This window comes from Tenrec ecaudatus, chromosome 5 (assembly GCF_050624435.1).
Source record: "Tenrec ecaudatus isolate mTenEca1 chromosome 5, mTenEca1.hap1, whole genome shotgun sequence".
NCBI lineage: Eukaryota > Metazoa > Chordata > Mammalia > Afrosoricida > Tenrecidae > Tenrec > Tenrec ecaudatus.
In genome coordinates this window covers 16,654,597-16,679,210 of record NC_134534.1, presented here as the reverse complement: position 1 = coordinate 16,679,210, position 24,614 = coordinate 16,654,597, and the positions used below count along the sequence as shown (strand labels likewise).

The following is a 24,614-nucleotide window of genomic DNA, read 5'->3' as shown; positions in this document are numbered from 1 at the left end:
GTATAACCCACATAAGTTATTTGGGGTCTGCAATCATTTTTTGAGCTCAAAAGGAACCTGAAATGGCACTGCTAACCTCACGATTGAGGCCACAAGCCACTCGGAGGGGAGAAAGACGAGGTAAGCAAGTCTTGTAAAGTGTTTACACTCTTGGTGACCCAAAGGGGCAGTTCCACTCTGTCCAATGAGTCACGCAGAGTCAGCATCAACTCGATGGCAGTGAGCTTTGAGAGACATCCCCCAAAAAACTGAGAACCACTCACGGCCTCGGAGGGCTGAAAAGATTAACTAGCAACTGAAGTCTACAGACAAAGCACTCAAAAAGCCTCGCCCTTATAACTATTGATCCCAAAGCGGAAATCATCGGGTAAGGTCCTGCCTGCTGCGCTTACATACAAAGCAAGCTGGGCTCACAGCACTTACTGCAAAAGTCCCTGCTCTTGGCTTGTGTGGGGCGGGGTCAGTCCACGGGACCCTTTGTACAATGGAAAGCCACTGCAGCTCATCGTGCTACACACAGTGCCCTGAGACCCAAGTGCCCTGAAGACTTGGGGACTCAGTAGCCATCGCAGAGGATGTCTCACTTTGGGGTCTCTGAGTCAGAATGGACCTGATGGTGTGAGTTTGGTTTGGTTTGGTTTGGTTTGGTTTGGTTTGGTTTGGCTTGGCTTGGCTTGGCTTGGCTTGGCTTGGCTTGGCTTGGCTTGGCTTGGCTTGGTTTGGTTTGGTTTGGTTTGGTTTGGTTTGGTTTGGTTTGGTTTGGCTTGGTTTGGCTCTTCACCCTTCCAATCCTTCTGGTCTCTCACCCAGCCAGAAGCCGGGGCGGGGAGGTGAAGTGGGCATCAAGCTTGCGGTGGGCTAGCTTCCTTTGAAATTTCGTTCACTTGCTGAAAAGAAGCTGAGGATTATACTTCTTTGAAAAGTAGGGTGTGGGCGTAGGAGGGTATGGGAGCGGGAGGGGATGGGGAGGGAGACATCTGAAATGACCTGAGAGTATGCAACATAAAAATGTTAAAGTTATGAATTCTAACTTGTTTCTCTTTGTTCTGGTGGCACAGGGGGTTCAGCACTGGGCTGCTAGTTGTTGAAACACACCGGTTGCTCTGCAGGAGTAGGAGGAGGCTGTCTGCTCTCAGAGAGACTGGCAGTCACGGAAACCCTGGGGAGCACAGTTGTGTTCTTTCCCATGGGCTGGCTATGAGTCAGAATGGAGGGACCTCAGCAATGGGTATTCTGGCACACCCTTGAGAAAAGCAAAAAAAAGCATCCCTAAACTCTGATGGGGGAGAAAGACGAGGCTTTCAACCTCCATAAAGATTCACAGCCTGGGAAGCCCAGCCCTGCTCTATCCTGTTGGGTCAATGTGGGACGGAATCAACCCAACCCACAGGGGTGAGTTTGGAAACTCTCGTGTTAATAGTAAATAGAGTAGGATCTTTGACAGCAGGCATCAAATGAGTCCGGGAAGGTGTGGCACCATGTGAATCATCGGCTCCAAGGAAGTTGCTAACAGATTCTGCAAGAGCTGAGCCAGTTTGCCTGCTGGACTACCAATGACTCCAAAGGGATCCTCTTCCCAGGCTATTGCCTGATTCCAGACACTGTTTAAATGGCAAACGCCCACACAAGCAGACCCTTGTGCACAGTAACAGAGTCAAAAGGTGCAGGCCACTTAGAAAGTTTGAAAATTACATCCGCACTACTGTTATTATTTTTTTTAATTTCTGGGGAGCCAGGATAGCATGTCAGAGAAAGGGGAGCCCTCAAAGGTGCAGTGGTTAATCACTTGCTTCTAAATTAAAGGTTGGTGGCTGTAATTCACCAGGAGGCCTGGGACAAGTTACTCCCCTAAAAATTACAGCCCAAGAAACTCGGGTAGTAGTGGTGGGAGGACTGAGTTCTACTTGGTTCTGACTAGGATGGGTATCAGTAGACCAACACTGGCACCTAACAGTAGCAGAGATGGAGCCTGCCCAGCGGAATGCAACCACAGGGGAGACCTGATCCTATCAAAGGAACCCGGTGCTGTAGTGGTTCATGCGTTGGGCTGCTATCCACAGAGTTGGCAGTTCGAAACCACCCACAGCTGGGGAGAAGAAAGACTGGGCTTTCTACTCCATAAACTGTTATAATCTCAGAAACCCACGTGGGGCTACAGGGGTGGGAGGTCGCTATAAGTCCCCATTGACTAATGCAGTTTGGTCCCTAGTTTAGGAAACCAAAATGCCAGAACTCACCAAGAGCTGGCCAGGAAACCTGGCCGCCCCCAAGGCGGGCTATCCCCACCCCTCCACCGCACTGGGCCACCTGTTGCTGCCTGGCGCCGAATGGCCAACAGCCTCTAGAGTTCGTTCTAATTCGCGGGCACCGGCGCAGTCTGGCAGGGCAGCTCCGACGCACCGCGTCTGCAATCCGCTGCGGGGGCAGGAACCTCCCAGGCCCAGTCCCGGGCTCCCTTTGTTTTCTCTCGGTGCACAGAGTGCCAAACTAGACCCACACAGCGTCCGCTCGCCCCTGCTCTGCTCCGGCTCACTCCCCCACAACTCCCAGCCAGGAGATGTTGGGCATGGATGTGCCAGCCGAAGAGCAGACAGGCTCGCGCGGTGGGCAGCAGTGCGCTGCGCAGACCGGCAGAGGCGATCTAGGGTACGGCAGCCACTGCACGGCCCCAGGCACCACTGGAAGAGGGGGGGCGGGAGGGGCGAGGGGCGCGCCAACGAGCAGTTTCTATTCGCGGAGGCAGGGTCTCACGCCAGCAGTGAAAGATCATTCAGCAATTTAAAACTACTTGCCAAGAGCGCGGTTGCCACCGATAGGCCTCCGCAGGCCCGGGGCCGTGCGGGGTCCCCCTCCGCATCTCGCATCCGTGGAGCTTGCTGGCGGAACCGGGTTAGGGGAGTACAATCACTGGAGCGCACGTTCAGGCTCTAGGAGGTCTCCTGCGGAGAGCAGCTAGACCCCACCCACCTTGGCTTTAAGGCACCTGAGGGAAGCGAGAGGAGGAGGACCGGCCTGGATAGAGCCCCTCTTGCCTAGCACCCTAATCCCAACAGCACCAAAGCTCACTTCCCAAGGACTCCCAGGCGAGAGCCACAGGGGTGTGGCATTGCTCCGAGTCTTCCAGTCCTGGGGATCTGGGGATCGCTGCCCGGGAAGAGTCGTCCAACGCCAGAGACCTCTGTTGATTGGTTCTTAAGGAAAAAGTTTGAGGCTCTCGACCCAGCCCAGACCTGGCTGCAAGCTAGACCCCCCAGCTCTGCCGCGTGAAAGCGATTTGTTCCGGTGGTTACATAACCCGGGGTTTTGTAGCCTCCCCACCTCGTCTCTCTCATGACTGTTCCAGGAATAAAATGTGATTTGCTTTTAAATGTGTGTGTGTGTGTGTGTGTGTGTGTGTGTGTGTGTCTATAATCCAGTGCCTGAAGGCGGGTGAGGGCGCAGGTAGCGCCCTGGGTGCGTGGCACCCCCCAATCGCGTGCAGCCCCCCAGCGCTGCCTTAGGTTGGCTGGGTCGCAGCAGCGACGCCCCGCGGTCCCTCCGCCCGCCACTCCACGTGGTGCAGAGCAACAGTTTGTTGAGCTCATCAGTGACACCTTGAACTTTTCATAAAGAAAATGGGTACTGCACTGGGCCCGCGGGGCTGCGGGTCGGGCTTCACAGTCCAGGACTTCGCCGCGCCGCCCCTGCTCTCCCTGCAGAAATGCCACCAAGTCCCCAACCCGGCTCTTCCGACTTCTAAGTTCACGGACCGCCCCCCCTCACTTCGCTTAGTCCCCAGAGCCCTGGGGCTCACCTCCCCGCCCCCTACCCCTCGCCCGCCTGCAAAATGACATTTCCCCAGCGCCTCCGGAGGGGGCCGAATTTCACTTTGTAACTTTCTGCGGAACCCGAGCCGGGGTGGCAGCTCCCGCGGTGGTATCGTATGCAAATACGCATGCTGACGTTACAGATCATGTGGGTTTTGGCGTAGATTCCCCACTGATCCAGGCATTTCCCCCCCCTTCTTTTTTTTCTTTTTCTTTTTCTTTCTTTATTTCTTTAAAAAAATTTTGGACCACCGTCCTCCGTGCCAGGCTTTTTCCTGTCGGTCGGTCTGTCTGTCTGTCCGGCAGCCTGGCTCTGCCCGGCGTTCCCACGGAGCCCGAGTCGGGCGCCCGGTGGGGAGTGGGGAGTGGGTGGGGGGAGCCAGCAGAGTTCCATTTTGGAACGCTCGCGCCGCGTCTCCGCGCTCTCGGCCGGTCCCCTCGTTCCCAGCCCCGCGCAGGTAAGAAACTTCGCCCTGCGCCCCGCGCCCCGCGCCCCCGCGCGCCGCCGGCCTCGGCCCCGCGCGCCGCGCCGGCCGCTCCGCCCAACTTTCCCCCGGCCGCCGCCACCGCGGCCCCGAAAATGTGTTGTTCCCGGACTTGGGGCTGGAGGGGGGGCAGGGTGGCACTGGCGTGGGGGGGGGTGGGAAGAAGCGGGCTCTTTTTGCGGGTGGGAGGCTATCGGAGACACGGGAGGTGGGGGGCGAGATTTTTTTTTAAGAGTTATGGTGACAAGTTTGGGTACATGGGGGCCAGACCGAGGAGGAGGAGGAAAAACATGTCTACGTTTCCCTATGTCGACATAAGCCACAAAAAAATATGGCGTCCGCTTTCGACAGGGCGTTACGTAGACCCGACTCGGTTTTTTATTTATTTATTTCGTGGCCGGCTCCCTCCCTTCTCCGCCCAACCGCGGCGCTTTGTGCCAACGGGGCAGGTCCCGCGGGGACTCCACCGGGAAGGGGACCCTTCTCCGCGGGGTCCGGCGGTCGGGGGGCTGCGAGCTCGGCCCCCGCCCTCCCCCGCCCGTCTCCCCGCTCCCGGTGACGATTCGCCGTAGCGCGGTGGCAGGAAGCATGACGCTGTGGGTTGAGGCTGCCTCGCCTCTTGTCGCTCCCGGTGGCTGCAGTCGGCGGGCGCGCAGCGCGAGCGACGCTGGAGCTACCTGGCGGGGACGGGACCGGCGCGCGGCACGGTCCCCACGCCCCGTTCAGGTGTCTGTGTGGGGAGGGGGCAACGAGGGGCCGGGGGTTGCCAGGCCCTGCTGCCCGCGGCCGGCTGGCCCACGCCCCAGCCTGCCTCTGCCCACCCTGGCCCACGCTGGTCCCCTGCGCGGCGGCGGGCGCCCCGGGGCTGCCCCAGCGAAGGCTAAATCCCAGTTGGTGGTGCAGCTTCTTTGTGGCTTCCCGGGACTGGGAATGGGCGGCTTGGCCAACTTGGCAGTTCGCAGCCGCTCTGCAGGAGGCTTTGGAGACAGGAGAGGGGCGGAAAGTTGAAGCAGGCCGGCGAGCATCCCAGGACGGTCCCCTTGGCCTAGCTACGGGGACCCAGCTCCTCCAGAGGAGTCAGGGGGGTGAGGGTATGTCAGATTGGGGCGAAAACTTGTTGAGAAGGTGAGGCGGTGATTTGCTCAGCCTTCCATCTGACTGCTTGGCTTCAAAGCCAGTGGGACATCTGCCTTTAACCTTTTGCTGGGGGGTGGGGTGACAGGGGCGGTGGAGTCCGTCTGGGGAGGAGCTAATGACTTTCCAGGACCCCGCTCCTAGTTAAGAGCTGCCCCCCAGCAAGGGCCCCTGGTCACCAAGCCAGCAGGCCCTAGAGTTTTCCCTACAGTGACCACTGAGCACTTACCCTGCCCAAGGTAGCAGCTCCTGAAGCCCAGGTAGCATCAGACCAAGCAGGGACAGGTTCTTTCACTTTTGGGGTAACCCAAACCTCTTAACACATGCGCTGGCAGCCACTAATGCACGCATACAAACTCATTCTCCCCAACACACTTTGACACACACACACACACACATTCCTTCCACACCCTCACCCATTCACACATATATATACACTCATACACATTCACACACACTCATTCACTCACACACCCATTCATTCACACACACTCACACATATTTGTACATACTGACTCACGTTCACCCTCTCCTGTGTGAGGCAGAAATCAATGCCTTCCAAAGGGAGGGAGGTGGGGTTTGGAGAGCCCCTTCAAGATTTCCGACAGTGAGTTCCTCTTTATGAGGTCAGTGAGTTTAAGCAGTTGGGTCCCAGGGCAGTCATGTCAAAAAGCATTTGGCTAATCACCACGTGAAATAAATATCTTGTAAAATGGCATGTTTCATAGTAAAAGTAGATTCTTGGGGCCTTCAAGTGGCTGAAGGGGCCGAATATACAGGGTTGATTTAAATTTGAAAGCCAAGTTATTCTATAAACACGTGCCCTTGTCTTTCACGGCTGGATGGGAATCACTGAAAGTGGAGATTGGCGTGAGACCTTCGGCCTGTGGGAAGGCTGTTACTATCAGGAGCTCTGGGCTGCACCTGCGCCTTTCCTCGGGGGTGGGGGCAGACTGGATGCCAGATGAGGATCCACCAAATAGCTCTTATGGGGAAAATTCAAGAGGCTAGTTTTAGGGTAAATCAGATATATTAACTAGCCTTCATTTACAGGGGATGGGGTTGGGGACAAAAGGGCCCAGTTGTTTGTTAGCAAAGAACTGGGGGCCTTAACATGCTAAGAGGTAATTTCCAGCCCCTGCCAGTGTCTTCTTCGCATCAGGACCGTGTGCTTGGGTAGATGATGTTTGATTGTGTGCCCCGGTAGGAGACTGCCCCTTTGTTTGCTTCATCATACAATCCTCAACATGACTGTTCTGATCCACAGCTGACAGTGGAGGTAAGGGGAATTCAGAGAGGTAAAGAAACTGGCGCAGAGTCACCAAGTCCATGTTGCAAACCCCAAGTGTGACCACAGACCCTTCATTGCCCTGTGACAGCACTTACCTGGGTATGGTAGAGAGCCCTTGTGTGTAGCGGGTGACGGTTTGGATTGCTAACTACCAAGTGAGTGATTTGAACCCACCAGTTAGTCCCAGGGAGAAAGATGAGGCTACCAATCCCCATAAGGACTCACAGTCTCAGAAACCCACCGGGGCAGGTCTGCTCATTCTCCCGGGGTCGCTGGGAGTCGGAATCGGATAGATGCAGGGAGATGGGCTGTTGCTTTCAGGTAGGGTAAGCTGTTGTTTGAAGGACAAAGCAAGAGGCCAGATGTCGGCAGGTAAAGAGGGAGGGAGGTCTAGTCTCCTGCTTTTGTCCATCTCTTCGCCTGTGTAGCTGCCATGCTTGGCTTGGTTTAGTCATGTGCCGTCACCAGGGCTCACGCTCACAGAGCACCTTTATTTGCCGGGACTGTCAGAAGGACTTGGGGGGGGGTGTGGACCAATGACGACCCAAGCCACAGCGGAACCAAATGCTTTCTGCCTAGCCTGTCTTAGTCTAGAAGCTCCGCTGAAAGGTGCCCACCACAGGCCCAGGACCCTGCTGGTATAGGTATGTGTATAAGTACTGGTGCCATCACTGTGGGATGCCCCTATCAGCACGGTAAGCACAGCCTGACTGATGTGGCAAAAAACACATGAAACTGCTCGCTATAGATTAGCATAAGAAAGCCCAGGCTTCCCCTGCTGCCTGGGTACTCCATCCCCAGGAGGCATAGCTTCCACTCACCACCTCATACAAGCCACCAAGGTGTGAGAGGTCCTGTTAGCTTCTTCTCTGGTAGATGAAGAAACGGGCGCAGAGAGGTTAGCTAACTTGCGCCAGACCCCAGCGCATGCCACCACTCAATACAAAGCACTGTCCCAGGAGTTATGGAGGTGCAGTGAGATAGATGGAGACCCCTTTCCCACCTCCCCTCAAGAAACTGAGCTGAAGGGCAAAGTAACACTCTCAGGCCAAGCCACGCAGGGTCGTGAAGTACAATCATTGAGTTCAAAAAGCTCAGAGAGAGTATGGCTATTCAGACCTGAGGGACCTCAGAGGAAGCCCTAGAGGCAGGTGGAGCATCTGAACAGACCAGGAGCAAGACCCGGCAGGAGGTCACATCATTGCATTCAACCACCAACAGCAGCAATGCTTGTGACTATATCAGATGGGGGTCAGGGCGGGGGGGCCTTCTTCGTGTCACACCACAAGGGGTGTCTGGTTGTCGGGGTAGGCGTTGCTTTAGCCTGACCCTTGAGAACCCAAGCTCTCTCTGCCAGTCAATTCTACCACGCGTGGCGTGTGGGCCAAAAGCTGAGCATCTTGTGGTGACAGGAAGGTGGACACTGTGGCACCAGGTCTGCAATCCAGGAAGGAGAACAGAGGACCAGTGAGGAGCAGGGTGCTTTTACTTCATCCGAGTTTGCTCCCAGGGACTCTGGCCCTACGCTCACACCCACCACCGGAGCTGTATCACCTGGCCTCCCAAACCTGCCAGGGAGGGGCAACCAGACAGCTTTAGCTCAGCATACCACTGCCATGAACAGGTTGGGGTTCCGCTGGTCAGGTGGAAGGGAGGGAGGGAGGGTTCCGCTGGTCAGGTGGAAGGGAGGGAGGGGGGAGGGGTGGTTGCTGAGTTGGCAGGTAGATGAACCAGAAAACAAAGGTTTCCCAGAGGAGAGTCAGGCCCTGGGAAGGTAGAGAGAGAGGTGGGAGATGGGAGGGAGGGCGCAATGATCGGAAGAGATGGGGTAACCTGGAGGCGGCTGGCCTTTAATCCCAAGGCCCCAGGGTTACCACGGAAGGAGGGAAGACTGACAGCGGGGGGTGGGGTGGCCTGGTAGGGAGACAAGATCTGAACTAACACAGGTTCTGGCAAGTTCCAGAGTAGGGGAGCTGCTTTGCCTCAGAGCCGAGGGTGGGCAGGGGCGCGACAGGGAGAACATGGAGGGAGGAGTGATGGGGACACATTCTCCATGGCCTGACAGTCAGAATCCACAGTGATCGAGAGGTCGTCTGCTCTGCCCAGGAGGCAGCTCCCTTACTTTTGCTGGACGTGGGGGACACTGAGCAGGTCGTGAATGGGCACTGCAACAGGTTCCACAAGCCTGTCACTGGCCTGGCCCCTGGCCCTCGGGTCCCAGGGACAGCATTGCTACTCACCATTGGACTCACTGAAGTCCATCCAGTCCCTTCCCTGGCTGCTTCCAGCAGAAACCAGCCTCCTGATTCCCTCTGCCTGACCTCTCTGAACCTCAGAGCCCTCCATTCTAAATGGCCACTGCTCTGACCTGCTGCAGTCAGGTCCGTTCCAACTCCTGCCGAGGCCGTGGGAATCAGAGTCCTCCTGTGCGCCACAGGGTTCCCAGTGCCTGCTTCTCCCCAAAAGAGAAAGCGATGGCCAGGTTTTCCCTCTGAGGCGTCTCCACCGGTAGAGAGCTGCTTGCCACGTTTAAGTATCTGCACCCCCTTCCCCCCAACTTCAGGGACTGCCCACTGCCTCTTGCGTTGCTGGGAGGCTGAAGAAAGAAATCCGTGACAGGGCCTGGCGGGTGGTCTGTGCTCCATTGACCTCCCAGGGATCACCATCAGGGCACCCTGGTCCTCACCACTGCCGCCCCTCCGGGATGGGACCGTACGGACCCCTGGAGGCACACGTACCTAACCTGTGGGGAAGTGTGTCCTTGATTGTGGGGCCCTGGCCGCCCCTTCACCTCTCAAAGACACCCCTGTGCCGGTCAAGCCCCATGCAGAGGCTGAGCTCCTATTGAGATGGAAAGGGTGAGGTGACGGAGCGAGACAGCCATGTCACGTGGCGGGTTCAGGGTCCAGTCCACCCAGCACCCTTCTGCACGGCCAGCCTGGTCGCACCCGGGCCACGTTAGTAAATGATCACTTGGACATTGTTTTCAATATTGACAGGTGGCTTCATTTTTAACTGGAAACATGCACACTCCCAGAGGCCCTTCTCGTCCCCTCCCCCACTTGCCTCACTGGCCCCCGAGACTGAACAGGTTGTGATTTGAAGAACATCCACCCACAATCTGTTTCCTGGTCTTCGGCTTGTAGTCATGCGTTTGAGGGAGGTTGATTGGCAATGTGCGTGCATGCGTGCGTGCGTGTGTGTGTGTCTAACAGACCCTTAGGAGAAAAGACAGCCCTAACAACACCCCATCAAGTCACCTCCAAAACGTTCAGGTGAAATAAGACCAGGGCCCCCACCCCAATTGACTGCTCTTTACTCCCAGGGGCCAGCTCCTTCACTTTTTTCCTCCCCACACCCTGCCCTCTGGATTGGAGACACCTCAGAGATTAAATCCCTCTTCGGTGGATTTGGCTGGCAGCTCAACAGAATGGGCAGTATCTGTGCTGGTGATCCCCCCAAGGGCCACAGAAACACTGAAAAGACTTAGCACCCCAGCTTTCACTTGGGGAAGTGGAGCCTTTTGCAGAAGTACGCAGGCTGGTCTGGGGAGGGCCCCAGGGGGTGATCTTTCCAGGGAAACTAGCAAGGCCCTGACAACCATTGCTGCCAAGCCTGGAGAGGCATGAAGCCCGGCCTCCCCACAGCACGGAGTGTCCAGCCTGAGGAAGCTTATTCTTTGAAGGGAGTGAGTTCTCCCAGTTGGAGATTCTGGGGAGACTTGGGGCAGGAAAGGGAAAAGGGCAGAGGTTGGGGGGCGGGGTGAGAGTTATTTCCTGGGCAATTAGTTTCCTAGCCTGGTTGGGTGCCTGCAGCTACTGGGCCCCAAAACATCTGCACAGAGTGAGGAGGGGCCAGAAGGCTGGCTTAGGAGGAAGCAGCGTGCACACATGGGCCCTGAGAGGTGGCCGTTTAAACCAGCAGTGCAGAAAGTCTCAAGGAAAGCACTCCCCAAAGGACAACACACATCCACCCCACTGCCAGCCCTCCTGTGTCCTTGGCCACTCTGACCCGTGAGAAAGTGTGCGGAAGCTCCCAGCATGCGCGCGTGCACACATGCACCCCACCCCCCGCTGTGCGTGGCCATAAAGAGTTACGGCTCTTGAAAATCGGGCACCTACTCTGTGCTGTGTGTCAAGTAGGAGGCCGTGGCAGCTCGGGGGCTTCAGAGAATTCTTCGCGCCACACTGGACACCTGGGTGAAATCACGTCCAGGTGGAGGTGAGTGCTGCTTCGAAGCAGGGTGGTTTTACAGCAGAGCTTCCAGACTGTGGCAGATGAGGAAGAGGGCTCTGGTGATCGGCTCCCAAAAATCAGTCCATGAACACTGAATCACAAGTGTCTGATCTGAAGCCCATCAGGGGGATCACTCGGGACTGGCCAGCATTGTGTTCCAGTTGGTGTGGAGTCACCATGGGCTGCGGCGCCAACATGACCCCAAGACCACTCTGCCACCACTGCCCCCCCCCCGTGTCCTCTAATCCATCCATGAGGATCCATTCCAGAGTGGTGACCCAGGCCCACCTTAAAGATGGGAAGCACAGAGTTCACAGAGCGAGGTGGGGTCCTTGCTTGAGATCGCAGGCAGAAGGTCTTGGAGGGAGATGCAGATGTAGAGCAGCCAGCTCCCCAAGTCCCTGCTCTGGCTTTCAGGGTCTTCCTGAAATGCTGTCCACCTTCTGGGCCCCAGCCACCACCACCTCCTTCCAGGAGAATGTGTAGGCAGAAAGGTCGGTTTTAGAGGACGCTTCAGGGAGTAGGTGTGTGTGTGTCTGTGTGTGTGTGTGTGTGTGTCTGAGTTTCCTGAAAACAGAAGACTTCCAATTCTGTGCCATTTTCCAGAGGTACCCCCTCAAACCTGCAGAAACAACTGTCGATGTCTGTGCCATCCTCCTGCAGGAGGGAACGCCGCCCTCCACCTTCTCCCCTGCTCACCACCGTGGGTCTGCAGAGAAGGGCACCCAAGGCAAACCAGGGGACCCCCAAGTATCCAGGTGCGAAGTTCCGGGTGCTACACAACCTTGCCAGGCGGCGGACAGAGAGCAGTGGCGGAGGGAGCCGGCCCGGGGAGGGTGGAGGATGGCTGTGTTGCTGTTGTTATCCAATGAAAGAGGATCATTGTCAGTGCGGGCCGTGAATCATACCACTTCTGCCTATGGCTCCCAACGAAAACCTGGCTGCGGAACCATTTAGTTAAAACTGGCGCTCAGAAAATGTCTTTCAGCCGATCGCACTTCCCCGCTGCTTGTAACATCAGAGGCCAGGCTGCATGGCTCTAACAACAAAGCCATCTCAGGCTCCCCCAACCCTGGACACCCCAGAACCCCCATGCAAGGAGGGCACGTGCTGAGGTGGCTTTCAGCGTGGGAAGGGCTGCTTTCCCGCGTGTTTCGCTTTTCAACTACTTTGCGTTGTTGCTGAGCGCATGCACCCTGCAGAACCCGGGCCGCCCCAACAGCCTCTGCATGTAGAGCTAGCTCAGTGACCTTGGTAACATCCTCCCAGCTGTGCGGCCATCCTCCCCTCCTTCCTGAGCTGTCCCTCTCCCACTCTCATGAGGTCTCAATCCCAACGTGGGAGCTGTTGTGGCCCGTTTGATCCTGTATAAATGTATGCCCTCCCCAAACCCCAGACAAACTGGCTTCAAGTGTATGTCAGCTCATAGTGACCCCTATAGGACAGGCTAGAACTGCCCTTGTGGGTTTCTGAGGCTGTAATCAGGCGTCCTCAAACTACGGGCCCGCGGGCCACATGCGGCCCACCGAGGACATTTATCGGGCCGCCGAGTGTTTTTGCCCCATTTGTTTTTTTTACTTCAAAATAAGATATGTGCAGTGTGCATACGAATTTGTTCATCATTCTTTTTAAAACTATAGTCCGGCCCTCCAATGGGTCTGAGGGACAGTGAACTGGCCCCCTCTTTAAAACGTTTGAGAACCCCTGCTGTAACTCCTGTGGGAGTAGAAAGCCCCATCTTTCTCCCTCAGAGGGGCTGGTGGTTTCGAACTACTGACCTTATGGTTAGCAGCCACCCGCGTCACCACCACGACACTAGGGCTCCTTGTATCCATGTGTCGGTGGATCTTAAAAGAGCCCAAGGCTCAAGGCAAGCATTCTTTACTAGCCAAGCTAAACTACTATCTGGTTTTAAGAAGACTGCAGGTCTAAAGGTGATCCCTCTGGGTGCTAGTCCAGTGTGGGTCAACCAGCCTCAGTAGCTCCAGAAAGTTTGGATTCCGTGAGAACTCGAATTTCTGTCTTGCATCCCCCTCCCACGTTGGGTAACAATTCAGAGGAAACAGCTGCTTTAAGCCTAGCTGGAGCTGGATGTCATGGCCAAGTTGATTATGGTTGGTGGTGACCCAGAGCCAGTGGGAGAGGCCTACGAGCCTGGAGAGAGAGAGAGAGAGAGAGAGAGAGAGAGAGAGAGAGAGAGAGAGAGAGAGAGAGAGAGAGAGAGAGAGAGAGAGAGAGAGAGAGAGAGAGAGAAAGAGAGAGAGAGTGTGTGTGTGTGTGTGTGGTGTGTAGGGGGTTAATGGGGGAGACGAGGAGCGACAACCGGAACCTTCTGGCTAAGGACTCGGGAGGGATGGCGCATCCAGGCAGGAGCAGAGACCCTCCCTCACCTACCCTCCTCACAGAGAGCTCTGAGGCTTCAGTCTGCACAATTGCCCACAACCCTACCCTGGGAACTCCACTCCCAAACTGGTTCTGAGCAGGCAGCGAACTGGGCTCATGGGACTTCAGAGCCAAAGACTGATCACTTCTGGGGCTGCTTTTGAAAAGGCCTTTGAAAGGCTGTGCGAGGCTGCACCTGGTGGCGCTGGCCAGGAGATTGGCCATTGCGCTTTGAGAAATGAGGTTTATGGGCTTCCTGATACAAAGTATAAGGTCCTCTGGCAGTAGCTACTGTCTGACGGGGAGCCCGGTGTTTCAGGGAGAATGGTGCTGCTCAGAGTCTGCTGGGCCAGAAGGAGCCCTGTGGCTGTCCTGTGTGGGTACAGGCAGGTCACTTAGAGACACTGACTCACTAGTGATTGTCCAGCTCCCCAAAGCCCTTCTGAAAATAAGGAATGTTGAGGCAGCTTAGGCAACTTCTCATTGAGCAACGGATCCTTGTGTGGGCGGCAGCATCCTTGTCAACCATCACCGCGGCTAGGCCGCTTCACTTTGTGGCAGGCACCTTACAACTCCATAGTATAGACAGGGCGGTGGCCCGTTGTTTGAAATCACTCTCATCAGGGGTACCACACAGGCCCTAAGAGGCACCCACCCTAAGTGTGGGGTTCAAGGGTCTTAGTGTGCTCACGAAGTTGTGCAGCCATCACCACCATCTAATGTCAGGGCATTTCCACAGCCCCAAAGGGAAGCAGCTGTCCAGCCCTAGTCAGCCAGTACTCTACTTTCTGTCACCACAGAGATGCCGTTTCTAGACATGCCACATGGGTGGGAGCATTCAGGTGTGTTTCCTTGCCCGGCCTCTCTCTCCTGCACCATCCACGCTGTTTGGTGCCATCCACCCTGTCCCACACATCAGGGCTTCTGTCCTTGTGACTGCCTGGGGACATTCCATTGTGCGGCTGACACCACAGTGCGTTCAGCGCCTCAGCAGGTGATGGACTTTGGATGTCCCCTCTCGGGGACATCATGAGGAACAGTGCTGTGGGCACATGTGCACTCGGCCCTGTGTGCCCACGTGTCTTCGCGGTCTCTTGGGTCGATGGGCAGGGAGTGGTGGGTCTTAGGATAGTTCTGTTTCTAAACAGGTCTCTAACCCACATTCCCACTAGCAGCAGGCCCAGACTGTGAACACAAAAAGACTCCCTGCCATCAAAGCAGTGGGGCTCCTCAGGACCCCCTCAGACAGGGTGGACTGTCTATGGGTGTTGCTGAGACGACAAATCTTTACGGGAGTAGAAAGCCCTGTCTTTCTACTCCCTCCAGAGTGGCTGGTGCTTTCAAACTGCTGACCTGGCAGATCCCAGCCCAATGTGCAACCGCTGCACCAGCGGGGCTCTGTATCTGACTGCCCTCAATCAGATCATCAGTCTAGGGGAGCCACCTCCTAGTGATCCTAGAACTGCCCCGTGGGATTTCCAACCTGTCGTCTGTCATCTGTACAGAAGCCAAATGCCTTTCTCCCGCCGAAGGGCTGGGGAGTTCAAATTGCCAACCTTGCAGTGGGCAGCCTGTGCGTATAGCACACTGCTCCACCATGGCTCCTAATCCCCACTTGACAGGTGGGAACACTGAGGCTGAGGAAGGGGAGGTCATCGGGCACTCCATAGAGAAGGAAAAAAGGAAAAGGCTGCTGAGTAGCTGCGTGACCCTCTTCCTGCCCTGGGCCTCAGTTTCCCCAAGCTGGACCAGGTCCCTTTGGTGTGTTTATGGATGCCAGGATTAGACCCCAAGAGGGGAGAGGAGCAGGATGCACCCAGAATGTATGGATTATCATAAGAGCTCCCAATAAAATGATTCATTTTTTTTAAAAAGAATTCACACTCAGATCTGTTGGACCCATTCAGTTCCCAGAAATAGGACCAGGGTGAGGCAGGAGAGGTGCCCAGTGAGTGAGGTTCAGAGGTCCCTGCCAGAGCTCTTGGTGAGGAGAGGGAAGTGAGGGCCTGGGGCCTCTCTGCTGCTGCCTGGACTCACCATCCTCCCTTTGAAGTGTGGGTCAGGATGCAGCCAGCTTCTCCAGCTTCTGTCAGTCCACATTCCCCCACACACACCCTGGCCTCCCAAGAAAGCAAAGGTGCCCACCCACCTCTGTTAGGAGCCGCCTTCTGGCCTCTCCCACCCACTCCAGGTCACCACTGTCTGTTGTTGACGTGGCCGTGACATGCAGCTCTGGCCAGGCTGTGAGCAAAGAGCTTAACAAAGCTATTTCCTCTACAGGAGAAACATGATCAAAGGGGGGGGGGGGTACAAGATGTAAAGATGGCCCTGCCACTGCCCTTCCCTCCCTGGCCTCCTGATTCAGCGGCAGGACCCTGTGCTGGCAGCCCGAGCAACCCCCTGAGGGCTGCTGGGAAGAGTGACAACATCACGGGCTCCCAAACCAAACCCACAGCCATCGAGTCAATGCTAACTCATAGCAACCCTACTAGACAGGGGTTTCTGAGATGGTCACTCTTTCCAGAAGTGAAATGCCTGGTCTATCTCCCTCAGAGCGGCTGCTGGCTTTGAACTGCGGGCCTTGCTACTGCCTGGAAAGTGCTTAGCAGGTGACCTAGAATGACGGCCGGTGATGGAGTTGCAGTCACTGGCGTTTCTCTGAGGTGCCTCTGAGCCATGGTAGTTTGAGAGGCCTGCTTCTGCCTTAGCTCTGGGACTGGGACCCTCCACTCCCAGGTCACAGGAGGAAGGGGGCAGAGAGACAGGAAGCCGGCCCCACCTGCTGAGTTGCCCAGGGAGTCGGCAGCCCCGTCCACAGAGCCCAGCAGTGACTCGGCTGAGCTGCTGGCATAGGTCTGCTGTCCAGACGTGGACACCCTCTGCCTGGTCTCCCATCTCCAAAGTCACAGTGTGGGCCTTTGCTCCCAGCCAGGAAGAAATCCCTGGTGGGGGTATGCGTGGCGTCCAAGACCAGCCCAGTGTCCTCGCTTTGTGGGCGTACAGCCCCCTCATTTCCCCAGCTGGGAGAGAGGGTGCACTGGTGACCACAGGCATCACCAGGACAGCCTGCTTGGCTGGGCAAGGTTCAGGGGTGGGACACTTTCCATCTCAGGCAGGAGAATTAGGGAACCACTTGGAGATTCCAGATGAAGACCAGGTGAGGCAGTGACAGGAAGGACAAGAGCCCACTCGCCTGGTTAGCCCACCAGCCATGGAGAATGTGCACATGGGATGAATGGACTCCCCTCTCTAAGAGCCCGAGCTCAGGGGGCTCTGCCTGAGTGCCAAAGGGACTCACCCTGTGCACACAGCAAGCCTAGCTCCCACCTGGCCAGCGTGGGTCTCAGAAACCTGCTCTTTTGAACCCACAGACTTGCAGGCGTGCATGCGTGTGTGTGTGTGTGTGTGTGTGTTCCAGAGCAAGTACCCAAACTCATACAGCACGAGAGCATTACACTTTGCTTCCCATGTCCCCACCCCCTCCCCATGGACGCCAGTCTGGCTGAGTGGTTGCTCAATGCACTGTTGTTGGGTTGACAAACAGAACGGAATTGAAGAGAAGCTCTGTGTGTGTGTGTGTGTGTGTGTGTGTGTGTGTGTGTGTGTGTGTGTGTTTTGAAATAGGAGGGCCACGTCATGCTGGGCCTAAGTGCCCAGTCATGAGGACAGACGGTCCAGGCCTGCTCTTGGCCATCTGTGTAAGAGGGAAGGAGGAGGTCTCGGGGAAGGAAGCCAGGCTGTGTCGCCGACTCGGCCACGGTTCTCTCGCTGCCTGTGTGGTGCTAGAGCAGCGGTTCTCAACCTGTGGGTCTCGACCCCTTTGGGGGTTGAACGACCCTTTCACAGGGGTAGCCAGATTCATAACAGTAGCAAAATGACAGTTATGAAGTAGCAACGAAAATAATTTTATGGTTGGAGGTCCCCACAGCATGAGGACCTGTGTGAAAGGGTCTCGGCATTAGGAAAGTTGAGAACTACTGTTCTAGAGCCTCATCTGATCACCTCCTGAAAACCTGTGTGGTACCCTGATTGCCCAGGGGTCCCCAACCTGCTTTCAGGGGGCTTGCAGGTAGCGTGCAGGCAGGGCATTGGGTCTTGAGGTTTGAACTCCCAAGGAGCCTTGGTGGTGGAAGTGGAGCCCAAGTAGCACAGTGGTTAAGCGTTGGGCTGCCATCTCCATTGTCGGCAGCTCAAAACCATCAACAGCTGCGAGGGAGAAAGACTGGCCCAGGCTTTCTACTCCCGTAAACGGTTACATCCCTGGAAACCCATAGCGGTGAGTGAGAGCAAGAATTGAACCCGGGAACACCCATTGCCTTAGCCAGTGCCAATTCAAGGCAGCCCTGTGTGGTTTGAAAGCAGATGACCAGGCCTTTCTTCTGAGGTACCTCCGGGTTGATTCAAATAGCACACCTTTCATTACTAGCCAAGCACTTCGCCATCTGTGCTACCCAGGTGCCCTGCGCCCGGGTTTGCACTGCTCAGGAATGAGTTGCTGCTGCTTACTGCTGCCCCTGGTGGCCAGTCCGTGCCACAGCGGAAAGGACTGTCCTCTTGTCCCTCTCAAAACAGGAAGCAGTTAAGGCAGCTTCCTGCGCCGTCCCAAGCCCTGGGCTTCTTGGTCATCCTCCGCCTGCCTCCTGGCCTCAGCCCCATTGCCTGGGCTGGAGACTAGAGCGCTGCGTGCAACCTGGATCTACTTCATCCTCCTCTCATGAATAGCATCTCCAGATTCCTCTCTTCCTGTGTCTGTGGCCCGAGGCTCAGAGAGCAATTTCCAGACGGGGAGGTGGGGTTGGGAAGTGGGGGGTGGGGAAGGAGCTTGCTAATGCTTCCAAAATCCAGCTCTCTGCCAGAGTTGAACTTTAAGACCAAACTTGACTTTGAATTGGCCGTGGAGGAAGAAACAGACATACTGCCTACTGTCAACTTCCCATTGAACCAGACTTGTTGTACATTGTACCTTGTCTTGCTTTATTAATCCCTCCTAGTGACCCCGCTTCATAGAAATGTCTGTGCCGATTGGACGCACAGGGAAGTGGAGGCCCCCACGCTGCACAGTGAAGCACGTGGCCCAGGGGCTTTCCAAGGTGCACTTCTCGATCAGGAGGTAGGAAGTTCTCAGGTTCTGTGTTCAGTAGCTTGGCAAGGTGGCCGCAGGGACACTGTCCATCCACCCTTCCAGGGGCAAGGTTTTGTTTGTGACTAACCACACCGAGAGGTAGGAACAGGAGTCTCTTTGTCCTCATCATTAGAAGGTTCTCCTTGACCTGAAACAGCTTCTCAGCCTCGAGATGCTTGTCCTCTTGCAGTTTGTCAAAATCCTCCTGCCTCCCCAGAAAGAAAACAAACAGACAGAGAGGCAGTCAGATTCACTGAACTTAGTAAGTCATTCTGTGTGTTAGGAAAAGGGGCCTTATTGGGACTTCAATGTAGGGGTGTGTGTACGCGCATTTACGTGATGGAGAGTCACTGACCTGTCAGCGACAGAACTACATGAAGTCTCTTGGAGAGCCACTAGATGTGAAATATGATGGGTTAGGCGGCAACAAGTAAACCCTGATTTCCTAACATGAACAAACTCAATGCCAACTCATAGAGACCCCTAAAAGCCAGTTGCATTTCTTACTCTCCTGAAGTCCGCAGTGAAGGCCAATAGCTCCCCCGAGGTAGCTTTCTTCCAAGTGCTGACTCCAGGGGCCAGGCTGCCTGAATTGTGTAGCTATGTGATCTGAAGCCATTGGCTTTCAGCTTGCTGGGGCAGAGGAAGGGACATTAAAGGGACATAGACACACTTTCGAGGTGCCCTTCTGCCTACAGCCCATTGGTCAGAACTAGCTAGAGGGTCCTGCCTCGCTCTAGGGGGCCTGTTTCTTTCAGCCTGGCTTCGCATCTCTGCTCAGTGAGGCAGCCAGCCCCAGCATGTTCTTGCTCTCTCAGGATCTGGAACGAGGGCCACAAAGGCTGTCCGGCCTGCACGGACGTGTTCTGACACTTAGCCTACTGTCGTTCAGGACACACTTCCTGAGCCCCGTGTGGATGGGGCCCCATCTGGACCCTGTGAGGTATAGTAGGAGGAGTAAGCTAGGTCTTCCCAGAGCGCCCCACTCGCATCCTCTGGGCTGGCCAGCGCTGGCTGGCTGTGGTGTCTGTCGTGATGCTCACATGAACCCCGCCTGCCCTCAGGTTGTCCCTGTACTTGGAGTAGCTTTGAGGGGGGGGGAGGGATGGCAGGAATCCATTCACCTACCTGCAGTGGTTTTATGTGGATGGAGTGGGTGTTTGCTGGGACAGAGAACCACTTGCTGATTTGCTAAGAGAGGTGGTCCAGTTCCTTGGTCCCCCGGTGGCCTTGGCCACTGAGTGAACCAGACGAAGTGTCACCCAGCTCACCTCCAGCCTGTGCTCCTGCTCTGAGGCCTAGGAGGAGGCGGAGGGATTGGAAAGCAGGTCTCATTCAGCTGTGCCTCAGGTCACATCTTCTCCTCTGCCCCTTTTGGCTGGTGGGCTAGCAAGCCTCAAGTTCACCGTGGGACCTGAGCGGCAGGGCAGGGGGGCAGCTTAAGCCCTTGTTCGGACTGCATTCCCCCTGCTGTGTGACCTCGGGGAAGCCGCTTAACCTCCATGAGCGCCTGTCTCTCTGCCTTGGCTATAGCACAGCTGGACTGGCGGGCCCAGGAGTTTTTGTCTGTGTTTGCTCCAACTGCAGCGCTCAGGCCGGCAGAGCCTATGACATCAGCTTAGTGTGACTAATCATTATTGATCAGTGCCCACAGCATCGCAGAATGCAGAAGAACTAATCAGGCAAAGGCTGTCGGTGTGTTTTAGGACACCTTCAGTGGGGTGTGCGTGTGTGTGCATGTGTGTGTGTGTGTATTCGATGGTGGTATACATGTGTTTCCCACCAGGAACGAGATCTTTAAAAGTTTGAAGGTCAGCAGTTTGAAACCACTAGACTAAGCTCTGTAAAGAGCTGTGGTTCTTAGGTTCCACTGCGTCAACTTCCCGGGCGTATCCACCCAGATGGCAGCGTAGATCTGTCCCATAAGGCCTTCCTTACGTGAGCAGATTGCCCAACCTTTGGGTTGGTCATTGAGCGCTGAACCATTTAAAGACCACATAGTAGACATGTTGGGCATTGAGAGCCACACGGCCATTGTACTGCAAAAGCAGCTGTAGACAGTATGTAAAGGCGGCGCACCACTCTGTGTCAGCAAAACTTTATTGACAAAAGCAGATTTAACCCTGAGTCATAGTGGGGGAAACCTTGGACTGCCAAAAAAAAACAAAAACAAAAAACCCACCAAACCCTACTGCCATGAGGTCAATTCCATCTCATAATGACCCTGTAGAGTAGCAGTTCTTAACCTGTGGGTCGTGACCCCTTTAGGGGGTCAAACGACCCTTCCATGGGGGTCGCCCTATTCATAACAGTAGCAAATTACAGTTATGAAGTAGCAATGAAAATAATTTTATGGTTGGGGGTCACCACAACATGAGGAACTATTGTATTAAAGGGTCGTGGCATGAGGAAGGTTGAGAATCGCTGTTTAGAGGGCGCCAAGCCTGTACATCTGTACATCTTCACAAAAGCAAACAGTCTCATTTCATCCTGTGCAGTGGCTGGTGGATTTGAACCATGGAGATTAGCAGTCCAGCACCAACTCAGCAGTGCCACCAAAGCTCCTAGACCATTTCAATCTGGGGGCGCTTGGGGGGGCGTGAGAGATGATGGACATGTGAAGTGTAAGAAAGAATATTTGACCATACCTCTGTTGCCCTGGATGACTAAATACAGGAAATAAAACTCAGCAAAACCTCCACGGCTAGGAGGGAAGGGATTGGCTCTGTTTGAGAAGCTTTGTCTCAGACCAGGCGTGGGGAGCACGTGGCCTAAGACAAGACTGAGATCCACAGACAGAGATTTGGGGGGGGGGGCGAGGTCAGGGGGTGTCTTAGGTTATAAGCCGTATTGTTGCTGCTGTTTTCCATCAAGACAACATTGAAAACTCTGAAGACTTCACATACACGGTGCCTCTCCAAGGGAGCTCTGGTAGGGGAGTGCGCTACACAAGCTGAGGTTGGAACTCACTGGCCGCTGAGCAGGAGTACGAAGGGGCTGTCTGCTCCTGGAAAGATGGCCAGTTCTCCTCCGCCCCCTGGGTTTCCTACGAAGAGAACGGACGTGATAGCAGTGAGTTTGGTTTCCGTGCTGGCCAGTCTTGCCCCACGGCTCTCTAGTCTTGCTGTTGTTGTTATAGTAAGGTCCAGCAAGCTTCACAGCACATGTGTGTGGCAGCGGTTAGCCAGAGTGGGCAGTGACCCTGGGTCTGTCCCCACAGCGCTCACGGGGTTCTATTGTCCCTCGCAACTCCCCCCCCCTCCTGCTACCTGCCCCAGCCCCCAGTGGGATTGGGGGTTTCAATCTGGGACTGCGTGACCACAGCAGCCCTTCAGGCCCCCAAATGCTAGGGTTCAGGATCACTTCCTGCCCGCTGTGTGAGGTGTCCTCTCTGAACCTGTGTCTTCACCTGGGAACACACGACCGAGTTTACTCCTGTGGAAGGAACCTTTGAAAGATAAGGAGGGGGAGAGAACAAATGCATTTTTTTTTCAAACACCGAGCCCTTGATCCGTGTAAAAGAAGCCATCGAGCCAGGCTCAGCTCCCATTTAAGATTATAATTGACCTCAACGTAAAATAGTTTTAAAGTGGGAAGGAGACCATATCGGAGAGGCCACCACCCGCCCATTCTTGTCTGTCTCCACTTTGTCTGTCTGTCTGTCTGTGTGTCTGGAAGCAATGACACCAGCAGGGTTCCCCATGGCAGACTAGTTTCCACAGAGCTTCCAGACTAAAGACTAAGAAGAAAGGCCTGGTGATCCACTTCCCAAAACTCGGCCAGGGAAGGCTTCGTGGATGCCGAGCGCACCCTGTCTGGCAGGTACCACGCTAGCCGACAGCCCCCTGGAATGGAAGGCATTCAAAATATGCAGGGGCCGCTATGATGGACCCAAACGATGGCGTGGACATGGCGCCGGACCAGGCAGCATTCCGCGGTGCTGTACATAGTGTCGCCAGGAGTTCCTGTCAACTCGATGGCAACAAAGAACAATTAGGGAGCAGAGAACCAACAGTGGCATGGGATCCAGAGTCATTCAGCCCGGTTTAGAGAAAGAGCTGAGGATTGCGATCCCGAGAGGCCTGCGTGCGGCTCTTTGTGCATGGAAACTGGCCAGACTCACTCCCTCTCCATCACCTGTCCACGCCCTGAGCATCCTGGGAAAGTGACCTGCCACTCCGCCCTGGAAGCCAGGCACCTGGGACAGCCTCATTGTCCCCTGGGTGGCAGGCCGGGTAAGAGCTACAGGGAATTGAGAAACAAACACGGAGCAGAGACAGGAGCTGTGGTGCACTGGCGGCAGGGGTCGGTGATTCATTCAGTCAGCGATCCCACTCTTACAGGTGGATAGAGCTGGGAGACGCGGGACTGCAGCTTCGCCCCCCCTGCGCACCGCAGGGCACCCCCAGCCCCATTCCTCTCTCAGAGGTGAAGGGAGTGTGGAGCAAAAGGGGACTTGGAACGCTTGGCCTCTAGGCGCCCAGGGGTCTCCCTGCCGTGCGGAGGAGAGGTCTTGGCAATCTGACAGTCCAACAAGCGCTGAAAGAAACATAAAGAAATAAATATCTCCCGCATGCCTACCTTGCTCACTTTTAAAGAACACCACTGCAATTTGGGCTTGCATTAAGCCTCCAGTCTGGCGTAAAGAAAATGCATGTTTAATGAGCCCCGAGCATCGGTGGGGCACAGAGGTAGGAGCGCTTAAAGGCTAACGTTTACCCAGAGCGTGCAGTGATTCCCAATGTCCCATGTGTGTTAACGGACTGGGCCTCCCCCGCCCTCCCCAGGTCCTAACTGTGACTTACCTCTTGAGAGAGGCCCAAATGTCTCCAAGGGAGAGATGAGGATCCTGAGGTTTGGAGACTGGAACACGTTCACGAGGAAGGGGACGAACCAGGTCTAAAATGAGTTGCCATCAAGTAGAATCCGGTGCATGGTGACAACCCTGTGTGAATGTCCAAGCAGAACTGTGCTTCATCACGTTTCAATGGCTGGCTTCTTTTGGGTGTACGGGAGTGGGGTGGGGGGTGGGAGATATTGATCGCCAGGCCATTCTTCTGAGGCTTGCAAACCCCTAGTCCCTCAGCAGCCAAACACATCAACCATTTGAAATCCCGGGTCTCGCTGATTCTAACCATCAACCACACGGCTTTCAAACCTCTAGCCCAGTGGTTCTCAACCTTCCTCATGCCGCGACCTGTTAATAAAGTTCCTCATATTGTGGTGACCCCCCCAACCATAAAATTATTTTCGTTGCTACTTCATCACTGTCATTTTGCTATTGTTATGAATCGGGTGACCCCTGTGAAGGGTTGTTTGAACCCCCAAAGGGGTCACGACCCCCAGGTTGAGAACTCCTCCTCCAGCCCCTCAGGGGCCAAGCACATCAACTGTTGGCAGCACCAGGCCTGGCTGATTCTAAACCCAATGCACCGTGAATCTGGCAGTCTGTGGAGGGAGGCAGAAAGGACCGAGTCAACGGGCAGTTCCCGTTCAGAGTGACTTGTGAAGTTTTGGGTGTTTTCAGCTGTGCCTGCACGTTGCGTGTGAGTCAGAAGTGTGACAGGTGCTGGGCATTTGATGTCTTCGTACAGGAACGAGCTAATCGCGTGCTGTGTGGCAGGCACCCACACTAAGCCTGGGGACACTGCGGTGGTGAGAGGGACAAGAGGGGGCTTCCAACGGCTCGTAGAAGAAGAATTCCATTTCCCTTTCATTCCATCTGTCCGCACGTTTTGCGAAGTCATAAACTAGACTTGTTGATTCCTCTGGACTGTCTTAAGAACCTCAAGTCCAGCACCCTACCCAGAAATGAACCCAACTCAGCCCCAGGGAGGTTTGGAGGTTAAAAAAGGACCCAACGCCTTGCTGTGACGTTGAAAGGTGCCCGTGCCCCAAGCCAAGGTGATGGTGTTGCAAAGAGGGGTTGCGACAGCCCTTTCAAAGCGAGGGCAAGTTCACACCGTGTGTAAAGGGCAAGCCAGCCTCTGTCCCCATCAGGGTGCTGCTAGCCCAGGACTGAGTGCCTGCATCATGCCCTGTGGTATCAGTCACCCTACCATGCTGGTGCCCAGCGCAGACTTGAGCTCCTCCGAGCAGCTCATCTTGCCCCAAGAGGCGGGAGGAGAAAGACTGGGAGGCGTGGAGGGAGGGTGAGA

The 24,614-nt window shown here is 55.4% G+C and overlaps 1 protein-coding gene across 2 annotated transcripts in view; it reads left to right on the top strand.

Moving 5' to 3' along the window:
• Positions 1-3,836: 3,836 nt before the first annotated feature.
• Positions 3,837-24,614, top strand: part of ZHX2 (zinc fingers and homeoboxes 2) — a 158,267-nt gene continuing 137,489 nt past the window's right edge. For both annotated transcript variants that reach the window (XM_075549314.1, XM_075549312.1), the window contains exon 1: positions 3,837-4,264. The gene's annotated coding sequence lies outside the window, so the exon portion shown is untranslated. The remainder of the gene's footprint in view (positions 4,265-24,614) is intronic.